Genomic DNA, 15348 nt, shown 5'->3' on the forward strand with positions numbered 1-15348 from the left:
AATATTCTGTTAAACATGAAGGAAAAGCTCTGGTGAGGGAGATCCTCACTCAGCTCAAATACCAGGGAGGAATTGAGCCCTGTACATCTGCAATGAATAACCCGCTATTCCCCGTTGCAAAGCCAGACCATTCCTACAGAATAGTCATAGATTACTGACAGTTAAATAGTCATACACGTACATATGCTATACAAAACTCACATAGCTCAGCACTAATAAACAATATAGTGCGTAAAAAATATAAAACAACGTTTGATATTTCTAATGGGTTTTTCTGCCAGAACATAGCACATAAAAGTCGGGACCTGAGTGCATTCTGATTTGGCTCACAGAAACACTTTTGTTGTTTACCCCAAGGCTATAAGAACAGCTCGGGGCTATTTTTAGCCCGTCTAACATCAATATTACATGATATTGATCCTGAGGCGTTATCCTACGTGGATGACATATATCTCACGGACGACGACCTCAACATTCATCTTGCAAGGGTCGATCGGATCATTTTGGGATTTGCAGACCTCAGTTACAAATTCAACTTTAAGAAAAGTAAGATTGCCTTTCTCAGTGTATTGTTCCTAGGATACAAGCTATCGAACGAGGGGAAGAGCCTGGGCCGCACTTCTAGAGAAATGTGCACAATGGCACCCTCCTAACACTCTTAAGAATTTACAGTCATTACTAGGTTTCTTCAACTTTAGCATAACATATATTCCAGACTATGCACAGTGTATCAAGCCATTTTATGACTTGATACAGCCAAACTTTTCTAGCAGACACTGGACAGTTGAATACACACGCATCCTTAGGGAATTGCAACAGGACATGTTAGAAGCTAAACACTTGCACACATGTGACAATAAAACAAATTTGGTCATCAGAATAATTGCTGGTACCATTGGATTTACTTATCTCATCTTCAATGAGGGGGACACAGTACCCATAGCATATAAATCACATTTATACTCAAATGCAGAACAACGTTTTGACCTACAGAAAAGATACTGACTGCGGTTCAAATGACTGTCATAAAGGAGAGGCCACTTGCCCAAGGGAAACGCATTATTGTTGTTACCCCGGTGCCAACCTTAGAGGCTGTCACCAAAGCAAGCGTTCCGAATGCTAAAGCATTACATCCACGTTGGATTCAGTAGGCAACGTCTCTGACCGCCACTGAGGTTGAATACATCTTTGATCCAAATCTTCAGACCCAAGAGTTTCTCCAGTACAAACATGAGTACCCCGCTCCTCTAAATATCTTGCCCCTTGACAGATACCACACTGTCATCTACACTGATAATTCAGCACAACCAGCTGTAGGTACTAAACATCAATACTCAGCCGGTTGTGCAGCCGTGAGCGGAGTGATGGAGGATGGAGTTTTCCACCCTCAAAACACCTACACGCAGACCCTAGGGAACTGCACAGCTCTGTTAGCTGAAGTTAAAGCTCTGATATTAGCGCTAGAATACACAGAGCCAGGATGCCTGACTTTAATACTCTGCGACTCATACTACTGCGTTCAGTCATACAATGATTATCTTAATCATTGGAAACTGAATGGATTTATAGATTCCAAAGGGAACACCATAAAACACAAAACATTGTGGGGGAGGGTGGCTGATCTTAAGGATAAGCTACCGTGTGTCCATGTAGTAAATACATTGGGCCCACTAACGTGTAGGAGTACACATTACCGGCAACACTTTGGCTAATGAAGCAGCCAAAGCTGCAGTAGCTATGGCTTCTGTGGATGCAGTAACTCATTCCCAAACAAGATTGGATAATGAAATACTGACTGCCGTGAAAGTTTTGGCTGAAAGAAAGTGTCTACCGAAAGGATACCCTACAAATTATTCTTACCATATCAGTGCACAGAATGTTGTTTACGCAACAATTTCTGGGGTTGGAGATCGAGTGATCCCCAATGAAGACCAGACATTAGATCTAGTAAAAGGAGCTCATGATGGTGTCGGTTCTGCACATGCTGTTATTTCGGCCACAATAACACTCTTACAGAAACTCTTCTGGTGGCCTGGTCTATGCAGACGGACAAAAAAGTATGTCCTGTGTTGTGACATTTGCCAGCAAATAAAAAGGGCTCCATTATCAAACGCCCACCACAGACATCCCTCTTAGTGTCCAGTAGGCCACTACAATGTGTGTACCTAGACCATTGTGGTCCACTCCAACCTGATGGTGCATACAAATACATCCTAGTCACTGTAGATTCTTGTTCTAGATTCCTGTGGGTATGGCTGCAGCGGTCGGCTGACGCTCAAATTGTTATAAAAGACTTGCTGATCTTTATCGGTACATATGCTGTTGCAGCATTCCATTCAAACCAGGGCCCTGCTTTTGCCTTAAAGGCATTCTGGGCCACACGGGGACGATGGGTGTTGAACTCCATTACTCCTCACCATACCATCCCGAGGGAAATTCGGTTGTGGAGAGGCGGAACCGTGATCTAAAGTAGTCCTTAACAGCTCGAGTATTAGGTTCAGGATGCAGTTGGCTTCATCACCTATATGGGGTCCAAAGAGCACTGAATAATCTGCCAAGACGGTCCTTGGGGGGACGCACTCCTTATGAGGTTCTGTTTGGGATACCTATGTATGTCCCAGATCATGATGGCTCTGGTTTTGTGGCAGCAGAAACACCATTTGACATAAATGAAGGTCTCACAGTCTTATAGGAGCTTCAGCAATTTTGTGATGATAAACCATCTACCAGTGCTGCCACCTTGGGAATGAGGGATTGAGCAAAACCTTTGTCTGGCTGGATTCCTAAAGTTGGGGCTCTGGTTCGTGAGAAGATCACTGTGAATAAGGAATTCGGTCCATCAAACAGAGCACCTATCCAGGTCTTGGGAATTCAAGGTACCAGAACTGTCATCTTACCACCACTGCTTGGTTCCAGAACGAACAGATTAATTTTCATTGATGACATCAAACTACACCATGTGGCCAATCCTTCACAGTAGACCAAGAGGTCCCTTGGGTAGTTCCCGATCCCCTCTCACTACCCAACAGGACATACCTCTACATAGTAGAATGAACAACACTACTACGGACTATGCAACAATGTCCAACCCTGTCACAGATACCTCCTCGACCATGGGGAGTGCGGAAAACAAACTTTTGCTAGTTCCAGTTACCACTTCAATGACAACACCTGTCCAAGATTTGGCTATTCTTTACACTAATACTACACAGACTGATGACACTGTCTACCATGAGCCTCCACATGAAGTGGACCAATCTACAAGTAATGCACCAGCTCCAGTATTCTGCCTCTGCCTATTTCGTAGACATTGATGATTTTTTCTCAGACTCATCCATTATTGTGATTGACAATGTTTCAAAAACACGTAAGCTGTATCAATGGCTTATAAATAACTATTTAATTTACCCATGGAACTATTTATGGTTCTTCTTGACATTTACTGCATTATTGTTTTGGGTTGGTTTTGTGACTGTTTTCTTTTTGCTCATAAATGGTCATTACATTCCTGAACGCTCCTCTGTAGAGCCTGTGGATGATGTCTTAACTCCATATCATTCCTCACATAAGGTCCGAAGAGACTGGTCCCTTGTGAACATTTCAGCAATACCGATTCCTGATGGGATTGTGTGGGACAACGTTCCCTTTGATATACGGGCCTACTGAGGTCATTCAAATTCCATATGTGTTCAAAATATCTATGACAGAGGTGATTACATCTGATGTTGTATCTGATGATTGGTATGTTCAAACAGTTGATTCCATGCTAACTGAAATGAAGGACTATTCCGTATTTGAAAGTGATGATGTATATGGACATACAATGAATTATGGGGAAATGTTCTGTTACAACAACTGGGGACATTACTACCTACACCGTGCCACTAGACACAGGCCAGTATTGAACTATACACAGTGGGAACACTGTTCAACACCACCAGTGGGGAGCCCAAAACACTATACAGATAAATTTACATATTTCACCGGGCATGACACGAAAAATGCAGAGTCTTACTACTTCAAGTTACCTCCGTCACAAATTAGGAACATTTTGCTAACTAACACAAAACTGATTTATTCAGATCCCTTTGTTTCCTGGCTCGCAGTTGAAGGTTACGAATACTGGAAGAGCACTATTGACTTAAAATTGTATAGGGAACACAAGATTGGCAGATACAGGAAGCTTTTTTTAGAGCATGCCTAATTCCTGTGCAAATTATCATTTTAAATGACACGATTCAACAAACATCCTGTCTGGGGTTAGCAAAAATTAATGACATGAACACGCCCAGTATCCTCACACTGGCGAAGTTTAATGATTGGAAATATTTCCTTAATGTCACAGAGGAAACGCTAGATGCAATGGTTAAGGCCGGTACCTATAATTCTTCACTTTCCAGTCCCAGCAGGTGATTCATATGGCCAACTGATACCAACAGGTGTCAAGCATGTGTTTTTTAACTCTTCAGGATGTTTTACAATTAACAGGCCAGACCCTCGCTTTGTATCGGGTCAACATACAGGTATGGTTACAACATGCAGTGTGGGTAAACTGTGCCAACAATGGGTACAGATTAACACGTTAGCCACAGTTAAAAAACATCTTAACACTCTTTCTGAAGAGGTAGACTTGTACGATTTTCTGTTAGGTCCTAGGAAACAATGCTCTAAAAGGTTCCTATATGCTATGTATAATGAGATCTGGAAACTTTCACAGGTAGAAGCTGCTGCACGTTTAAGGCAATTAGATAAGAGAACTTGGAAAAGGCTTTAGCAGTTGTTGGCAACGGCATGAACACTCTATCCAACAGGATTTATTCACTATCCAACATTGTGTAGTCTGCTATTGATATAATTCAGACAGACTTGTCCCATTTATATCATGGACAAACTCAGCTGCGTTCCATCATGCAGCTAGGTTGGACATTACAGACACTGAAAAATGGCCGCATTCCATGGAAGTATATTAACGGTAGTGAATTGTTCACTGCTTTTAATCTTTCCAGGGCACAGAGAACTATGGCTAAAAGGGAAGCTAGCGTCACCATGCTTCATATTGATAAATTAGATAAGTTGCCCTTCACGGTAGCAGAGAGTCCTTCAACAATTTGGCTCATACATGGCATAATTAATTTGTCCATTTCGACCTTTCATTTCTCGAATTGCTTGAAACATCTTGCAGTGGGCGGGTTTGAGCAACTAGGCGATAGATATATTAAGGAAGAGTGGGAGCTGCCCTTTGATTATAAATGTTTGAACTGCAAAACAGAGTTTTTTCTAAGCGGAAACGAATGTGAGACTACTGTTAGTCATTCAATGATATATAAGCAGGTGTCCCTTCACAGCCTTTGCAATGCGGGGGTCGCGAACTTGGCCTGTTTTCTGAAGGGTACTCCCGTCCCTTTGATTCGACTGGTATTTCATGTACTTTCCAATGGAAATTATGTGGTACTGAGCTATCAAAATTATTGCGGCATGCAACCAGGATTTGCCTATGCAATCTCGGTCTTGAAGGCCGTTACGTGTTGCGGACATGTTTTATTCCTCCCCCACACGAGAGATAAAGTACCTGACATGTGGCCCCACATTGATGCTATTAATGTAAATTATGACAAGCTGAGCAGACTAAGGGCGCTATTGTTTCAAAAACAGGTCACATTGACATCCGCTAGAGAGATGTATGCTCTCCAGATAGCAAGATCATCAGCAGAGATACAATCCCTATTAAATACTAACTTCCCCAAGCACTTTGGAGAACTGGTATCCAGAATATTCAATGCTTCAAGCACTGCTGGGATTGTCAATTTATTTAAGGCTGTCAGGTCTGGATTCGTGTCCATCTTCTAGACTGTTTTCAGAGTCATCCCATCAGCCATCCATTCACTCTTTTCAAGTGTGTTTTGTGGTTGTCCGATTATTTTGGCATTGATTGGCGGACTACTACGCCTATTTATTCTGATTCGCAGTAGTTGTTTCTTTCCAGCTACGCAGAGCAATGGAGCCGCTCCCACCAACTCAACTGTGCTGTGAACGCATGGTTCGGATCTTCGATGCCTCCATGCTGGTGGAATTGGAGTGTGATTGGTCTTTGTCATTTCGGCCACTTCTCTGGTGCATACAACCAGTTTTCCACTGCAAGTGGTGCCTCTTTGAACACCTGCCTTTGGTGTGTCTTGCTATTGCACTGACATCTCCTGTGGACCAAGAACTGCTGATGTCCCCAATGAGGGTTCATTCACGGTTGTACCCTTGAGACTAAGGCTGCGAGGCCACTTATGAGCCTTCGGTTCTAATATCTACTATGGTCAATGGCACTGCTGCAGGTGGACCCGCACAAGAGACTGACACACACTCCTGTTCTGTGGACCCGTTTGCCTGCCCGGTGATCGATCTAACATCTGATGATGTGCACTCATTTTTGAGGTCCTTGTTTGGAGTCTTAAATAACACTCTTAGAGATCATGACTATAGCAAATAATTTGATGAATTGGTTTGCCATCCCCGATTAAAAGTATGCATTCAAATTGGCTTTACTTTGGCCTGCTGTGCTTGTCATGGTTGGCATTAACATCTTCTGTATGTATTTTTAACTGATGTTTTTACTACCTTTTAACACATTTTTAAACAAGTGTTTAGCTAGTTTTATGCTTTTAGCTTCTAGGCCCGGTCAATTTTAATGTTTAGATTCATTCACCTTGGTCATACTTGTTACGGCAATGGTGAGGGTGTAGTGAATCCTAGTTTGTTTTAATGGGATAACAGGAGTTAGCTTAACCTTTGGCTTACAGACTTGTGCCCCTGTCATCTAGTGGCATTTAACCTACTTAACTTGCTCTGTCTTAGCCCATTTAATTATTTAATTCTTCTAATATGGCTGCCTTGTTTATAGATAGGCAACTTGTTATGATTTGTATTATCAGTGCCACCGCGTTAAGGACTTAAGATTAAGTAACAAAGACAAACAAACTAAAGGTGTTCACACTTAGGGACTTTCCCTCTCCATGCTTTTGAGGGAATTGTTTATATTAACTGCCGCCCCAAGCATGCCTGTTATCTATTGTTTGGCAACACACCTACGTCAGGGGTCCAAGTAGATCTGTATAAATACATCAGACTTTAGACAGATAATCAGAGGGATTCTGACCAGAGGGCATAGCCACCATCACTGATGTCGATGCTGCACGTCGTCTTGATGCTAACTCAGTCTTCGTGTCCCTGCGGAGTCTGAGATAGAGACCTCATTCCAAGGTAACAATGGTTGGGGGCTCCTCTCATGGACATGGCATTGTCAGATTAGGTTTAACACATCCAGCTATCCTTTATGTAGGAGGTTAGGCCTATCATGAAAGGGTATTAGGGCACATTATACACTTTGGCCCGTATTTATAGTTTTTTAGTGCCACAATTGCGTAATTTTTTTACGCAAAAGCGGCGCAAACTTGCAAAATAGAATTGTATTTTGTAAGTTTGCGCAGTTTTTGCTAAAAAAGCGGCGCAAATGCGGCACTAAAAAAGTATAAATATGGGCCTTTATGTCTTTTCATGTTATTGCAAGATGGTGGGGGTCTTTGTAATAATGACTCTTGCCTTTACAATTCTGTTTCTTGCACTGTTCATTATCCTAATCATTGCAGCCCATGCAACTTATCGCAGATTGCAGTTGTGTTAAATAAAAACCATTTAAACTTTACTGGATCTTCGTTATTGCCTGTGTTTGGATGAGACATGATGTATCTGTGAGAAAGGGGTAATCTCCGTTCAACCATGACACTCCCTGAGATGTCATACTTTCAAGTCCATGCGTAAAGGCTGCCACAATTCACCTTTTACTATTTGGGTTTTCGGTGAGGTGCTGCTAGTGAGCAGGAAGGGTTGGGACGACAGCTGCGACTTGTTGTAGGATAGGCATAGTCGCCTACAAACATAAGTATTGTCATCCTTAAACCAGCAGTCTTGTCTAGAGCAAGAGTCCAAACTATGACAACACTGGTAAGTCTACTTTTAACAATTATCACCCCCCATACCTGCATGCCATCACACCCCCTCACTCTCACTCCCATCATCCCACCACATCCCACACTCCACCCTCACATTTCACTAATCCCAAAGCCAGGCCCTGCACTCTGTACCAATGCATGGACACCCCTTCCAGCCCTGCATGGACACTCACCACTAAAGCATGCACAGCATTGGGAAACTAACATAACCACAACACACCAACATACACAAGTAAAAGATGGCAGGGGAACAACAACCATAGAGGGGAAGCTACAGAAGTACAAATGTCACCACCTGAAGCATAAAACATAATTTACATCCACACAGGTACTCCAGCCAATGTCACTGGAGAGGAGGTGTCACTACAATCCAGTCCCCCAACAGAAGACGCCCACAGTGATGGCAGTAACTCTGGACTTCAGGATCTGGATGATCTACCTGGCCCATCAGGGACCACGGGACAGCCAGTCACCCAAGCCCACTCACAGACCACCACAGAGTCTCCCCCATCAGGATCCAACACCACAGCACCCACCCAGTGTACCCACACATTTGTGCCCAGCACACGTCAATCAGCACTGTGCAAACCTGTACAGGGACCCCAGGCCACACCTCACCCACAAGACAATCAGGGAACTAGGGTCAGTGGCAGTGGGCACACTGTTCAGGGGATAGAGTCCCAGGCCAACCAGGATACTGGGAGGACTGCTGTGTGCCAGGGGGAGGATAGGAACAGGGAGCCGACTCTCCAGGAGGCACTCTCTGAGATCCTGGGAGCCTATCACTATTCCCAGGACACAATGGGCCAGGTCCTAGACAACGTGCAGGAGAACAGGCAGCTGCAGGAGGGACAGTATCAGAGAATCAGGGAGGACTTGCAGGCCATTACCAACACCCTGATCTCCATAGCAGGGGTGCTGTCAGATATGGCCAACATCATAAGGGAGGCAACAGCACAGCAGTGGGCCCCTGCCACTAGCCAGTTATCTGAACAGCCCTCCACTTCTGCTGCCGCTAGTGGCCAGGAGGCCCCGCCACAGGACCAACAGGCCACTAGCACCCCTCCCCTGCACATGATGAACTACCCAGCAAACATTCCCTGCCAACCAGACAGAAGCCAGAGATACTTGCCAAGACCACAGCCAGGAAATGAGACTGTCCTGATTGTCCCCCTTGTGTCTCACTCAGTCACCTTGTCCACCATGAAGTGACATTGCTCCCCCTTCCTCTGTCCCCATGGACAATGAACCTGTGTTACAAACAGACTGGAACAATACCCTTTACTTTCCTCCATAATCACCACATTCAATTTCACTTTCCCCTATATATTTTAGCACAACAATAAGCACCCTTGGATGCAACTCGACTACTAGTATTTCATGTATTGCAAATTTGAATTGATTGAAACAAGTACAACCACTGCAAATGAACTGTAAGTAGTATGAGCATTGAACTAATGACCTATAGCTGACTGGCAAAGAAGTGGGTAATGCCAGAATGCCAATGCCACACAGAATACACCAATACTCATAGAAATGTGAAGTTGCACCGTCTCACCTGTGTGTCATTGGATGTACTGATGTATCACTGATGTTCTGTTGTCCACATCCTCATCCTCAGCCTCTTCATCCTCACTGTCCTCAGGGTCCACTGCTGCCACAGGGGCATCTCCAGTCTCCTCCTCCTGCAGAAAAGGGACATGCCGTCTGAGGGCCAAGTTGTACAACATGAAGCATGCCACTCCTATCTGGCAGACCTTCTTGGGTGAGTAGCACAGGGATCCACCTGTCAGATTAAAGCACCTCAACCTGGCCTACAGGAGGCCAAAGGTCCTTTCAATGACCCTTCTGGTTCGCCCATGTGCCTCATTATAACGTTCTTCAGCCCTTGTCCTGCCATTCCTCACAGGGGTCAGCAGCCATGACAGGTTTGAGTAACTAGGGTCACCTGCAAATATTGAAGGACAACATTTAGCCTCACACACTATCGTATATGGCCAACACCATAGGCATACACCAACATCTACTGGGTGGGAACCAGGGCTCACCTATTAGCCACACCCTGTGCCTATGTAGTTGGGCCATCACATTTGTGATGCTGCTAGTCCTCAGGAGAAAGGCACTGACCCTAGATACTTAGCATTGACGTGGGAGATGTACTGGTCCGTCAAGTACAACATCTACACATTCATGGAGTGGAAACTCTTAAGCTTCCTGAACATCTGTTCATTCTGGCCGGGGGTACAAATGCAATATGTGTTCCATCAATCGCCCCAATTATATTGGGGATATGTCCCATTGCATAAAACCTGGTCTTCACAGTGGGCAAAACCTCATCCTGGGGGAAAGCAATGTAACTGCACATGGGTTTAAAAAAGGCTGACAAGACTCTTGCTAGCACAATTGAGAACGTTGGCTCTGACATTCCTAATGCCAAGCCCAATGTCACTTGGAAAGACGCAGTTGCCAAAAAATTGAGCACTGATAGAACCTGCACAAGTGCGGGGATCCCAGTGGGATGACGGATAGCTGAAATTAGATCATGTTCCAATTCGGCACACATCTCTGTGACTATGGCCCTATCTAGTCTATAGGTGAGTATTATATGCCTGTCCTCCAGTTTAGCTAAGTCCACCAGAGGTCTGTAAACCGGGGTATCGCTCCATTTCCTATTCATCCACTGCGGTAGGTATCTAAGAGACACAAGAGTGAGTAGGCTGTCACAAACAGAACAATGGAGCCACAACATCAGTCCACATTGTGCAAACATGTCATGGGACAGTGTAATTTATAAAGTATGTGCTTATTGATCCTGTGACGCAGCAATTATCGATAGGCCTGTTCACCCCCCCCCCCCCCTGAAATGGCGACCGCCTGTTCTGTGTGGAGGGACAGGTGGAAGTGAGCTTATGCTGCTGACGTTGTGTGCTGTGGCGGTAGGGGATCGTGAACTGCTGTGTAATTCCTCATTGGTTATTATTGGGCCTTATGGGGTACAGTGGCCAATGGGGATCTACGTCAGGGGTGACGGTATGCACCACAGCGGATGGGACCGCCATTTTCTATCTGATTCCTCACCTGTTTCCTGACCTTCCATAGGAGAGGACCTACACTGCATGTGCTGCTGTGACCTGTGTCTGGAACCTACCATGGCCCGTACCACCGGGGAAAGGGTGCCAGCCTTTACTTCTGAGGAGTTGGAGTGACTGGTGGATAGGATCCCACTCCAGTACGGAATGCTATATGGGCCTCCAGATCAACAGGTGAGTACACTGTGTGCACAATGCATGTGGCATTAATGCACAGAGTTATGTGTGAAGGCCTCGTGTAAGGAGGGGGTGGGTGGATCTCCTCTTGGCAGTATACATGTTGTGGGCTGGGCTATGTGTGTGCCAATGGTGATACAAACGGGTATATTGGGCCATTTGTGTGACAAGCTGGACTGTTTGTCTAAATGTGTTCTCCTGTCTGTATTGCTCTGCAGGTCAGTGCCCATCAAAAGAAGGGAATATGGCATGCCATCACCAAGGACGTGCAGATCTTGGGGGTCTATGGCCAGTCGGAGCACCCACTGTTGCAAACGGTGGGAGTACCTGAGATGCTGGACACACAAGACAATGGAGGCCCAGCTGGGGATGGCCTCCCAATGAGGAAAGGTTGCCCGTTGGACCCTGACCCACTGATGGCCCGCATACTGGCAGTGGCCTACCCTGAGCTGGATGGGCGCTTGAGTGCATCACAGCAGCCACAAGGGGGAGAGTACAATGGCGATTGTTAAAAATCACAGCTGGTGGGGTGGTATCCGGGTGGTGGTTGTGTGTCCTTTGGTGCCCCTAGGCCAGGCCAGACATAGCAGCATAGGTCCTCTGGTGGTTAAGAGTTTGAATGTAAAATACTGCTTACCTAGCTTGTTAGTATTCACTTCTGGGCAGGGCTGTGTGGGTCCCAGGTGTGCTGCAGTTGGCGGTGTGTGCCCCTCCTCATTCCTTGGTGACTAGCCATTTCCCTGGTAGTCCCATGCATAGTGCATAGGCCTGTTCCCTGTGTGTGAGGGTGCTGTGTACGGCAATGGTGGTGTTTTTGCAGTCATTGACCCTGTGTATCCTTTGTCTCTCTCCCCCCTTTCTTGTTTTGTCATCCTGTCTTTCTGTGCATTAGCATCATCTGGTGGAGGAGTAGAGGCACCGGTGAAAGAGGGAGATGCACCCTACAGGTCCCTGGAGGCAGAGTCCACCGACGCTGAGGGCACCAGTGGGACGGAGTCCAAGGGGAGCAAAACGGCAGAGAATGGAGGGGACAACACAGACTCTGATACCTCCTCAGATGGGAGATCCCTGGTGGTGGCAGACACCTTTGTGACCATCCCAGCTGCAGGCACAGCCGCCACCCCCGTACCAGCACTGCCCTCCCAGTAGCCCCTCAGCGAGCTACCGGTGAACGCTCACCCAGGAGGGTGGGCCTCTCCTTCGCCCCTCAGGCCCTGTCCCAGTGAGCCCTGCTTGCATGAGTGAGGAGGATATTGACCTCCTGAGATCCATCTCTGCAGGGCTATCAACCATTGTGAATGCCATCCAGGGGCTGGCAGCCCAGATGCAGCAATGCAATGCATTTCTGGAGGGCTTTCACTGTGGATAGGCAGCCCAACAGAGATCGATTAAGGCTCTGTCCTCCTCTCTAATGGCAGCCATTGTCCCTGTTTCAGCCGTCCCCCCTCCAACTTCCACTTCCCAGTCCCATTCTCCTCAACCCCAACCCATCCCAAGCACACAGACAGACACACATGCACACAAGACAACTCCCAAGAGTGGCACAGGCAAACCAAGCACCACACTTCATCCCACAGGCACTCACACAAACACCATTCAGTTGCAGATACAACATCCACTGTCTCCACTGTGTCCCTCCCCTCCTCCTGCTCCACCTCCCACCCAGTTACATCTACACTCACACCTGCATGCACTACATCAATATCCACTACCAGCCTCATCACACCAAGCAGACAACATCCATGCACGTGTCCCCTGCTTCCTCTCCCACTGTGTCTGTCCCCCCTCCTAAAGGACACAAACTGAAGCACTCAGACACCCAACAGCCATCCACCTCACAATAGCATGCATCCCATGCAGCTGCACCCAAATCCAGCATACATACATCTCCGAGGACCACTCCCTCATCCTCCACTCCAATTACTCCTCCCTCTTCCCACCCCAACGTATCTAAAAAGTTTTTCCTTTCCACCTAAAAGCTTTTCCTTTCCACGATTGACCTCTTCCCTACCCCTCCTCCCGATCCTGCATGTGTGGGCAGGGTGGCAAGGACCCAGTCCAGCACCTGAGCCAAACAGTCCACGGGGACAGTGGTAGCACCACCTGCTCGTAGTGGTAGGGATACCAGACCAACAATTCTGAATGGGAAGGAGGCAGCACAACCTGGGATGAAAGGGAAGAGTCTGGCACCAGCTGGGAAGAAGGGGAAGGAGCCTGCACCTGCTGCGAAGAAGAGGAAGGAACCTGCACCAGCAGTGAAGAAGGGGAAGGAGCCTGCATCAGCTGCAAAGAAGGGGAAGGAGCCTGCACCAGCTGTGAAGAAGGGGAAGGAGCCCGCACGACCTGAGAAGAAGGGAAAGGAGCATGCACCAGCTGAAAAGAAGGGGAAGGAGTGTGCACCACCAGGCAGAGTGGGGAAGAGCCCATCCATCCCTGCTAGGAAGGGTAAGGGATCCCCAAGCCATTACCAGGAGGTGAGGAGTAAATCTACGCTAGCAGAAGCTGTCAGCCAAACTCTGCCACCACCTACAGCTGTCACAGGGCCCCAACCACAAGCCGTGATTTTTGCAGCCATCGCAGAGTACAGGGGCTAACCATGTGCCTCCTCCAACCACCACCACAGTGCAGCCATCACAGAGTGCATGGGCTGACCAGAAGCCTCCACCAACTACCACCACAGTTCAGCCATCACAGAGTGCAGGGGCTGATCAGGAGCCTCCCCCAATCCTCACCACAGTGCAGCCATCACAGAGTGCAGGGGCTGACCAGGAGCTTCCCCCAACCACCACCAGCATGCAGCCATCACTGTCGGCGAACGCCATGTAGCCCACCCTCAAGGGGCTACTGTGTGGGGTGCCACCTCCAGAACCAGTGGGGTATTCACCCACTTGAGAGACTGTTGCCTTGCACTCCCCAGGACAAAGCACAGGGTACATTGCCCCCTCCAGAACCATTGGGCAAGACATCCACTTGAGAGACTGTGGCCTTGCACTCCCCAGGACAAAGCACAGGGCATGCTGGCTCCTGCAGAACCAGTGGGCAAGACACCCAATTGAAAGGCTGTGGCCTTGCACTCCCCAGGGCAAAGCAATGGGCATGTTGCCCCCTCCAGAACCATTGGGCTTGTTCCCGCATGCAGCTGAGGTGCCCCCCCTCTCCTTGAGGTTTCTGCCTATTTGACAACTGATGCCCCTGCAGTGTTCTATCCGGATTGTTGCAGCATTCACGTTGGGCCTTGGACTGTGCCCTGTGGCCTTATGTGCCCTTTGAAGTATAGACTGGGCGGTGTCCCTTTTTTTATACACGTGTACATATCTGTTTCATAGCCAAAGCGGATTATTGATTGTTTTGTTGAACTGATTACAGTCACCTTCATCATTTCCTATTGTCCTTGCATTATTCTGCAGATTTTCAGAGTCTACTTGTTTTTGTGTTGCAGCTGGTTGAATGCATGGTGTGTGTGTGTGGGGTCTGTGTTGTATGTGTGTGTATGTCACTCTCATTTCCCTCCCACCCTCCCTTGTGTGATAGGCAACTGTACTCACTGTCATCGTCTTCCCCTGCGTTGGTGTTCCAGGTGGAGCATAACGTAGAAGATCATCAGACAGACTTGCAGTTTGGATTCCATGATGGCGTGGTTCTTCCCTGTGTCTCCAATGGTGAGTCCTTTGACTTTGTGCTCTGTTTCCGCCAGGCTTTTGATGGCGTTGGTACTGCCCTGGAAAAGGTGGCGGTTTCCTGTGTCAAAATATGGTGGGTGGTACTTTGTCTTCCGCCTGGCTGTAGGCGGCTACTGCTGTGGTGACTGTTGTTTCTGCCCTGGTGGTCGGTGTGAAACATTGGCTGTCTATCGGAGATATCACTGCCATGGTCATAATTTGGCAGTAATTACCATCAGCCTGTTGCCGGTACTACCGTAACTTTATCACCCACTGCCAGGGTCGTAATGAGGGCCTTAGTCTTTCTCCAACTCCGCTACAAATTGTACCTCACTTGTGTGGGTAGGCCTAGTGCCAACAACAGGAAAGGGCCCAAAATGCTACAGGGACACATTACATTTTTCCACTGAAAACTGTTCACTTTTG

This window comes from Pleurodeles waltl, chromosome 2_1 (assembly GCF_031143425.1).
Source record: "Pleurodeles waltl isolate 20211129_DDA chromosome 2_1, aPleWal1.hap1.20221129, whole genome shotgun sequence".
Classification (NCBI taxonomy): Eukaryota; Metazoa; Chordata; class Amphibia; order Caudata; family Salamandridae; genus Pleurodeles; species Pleurodeles waltl.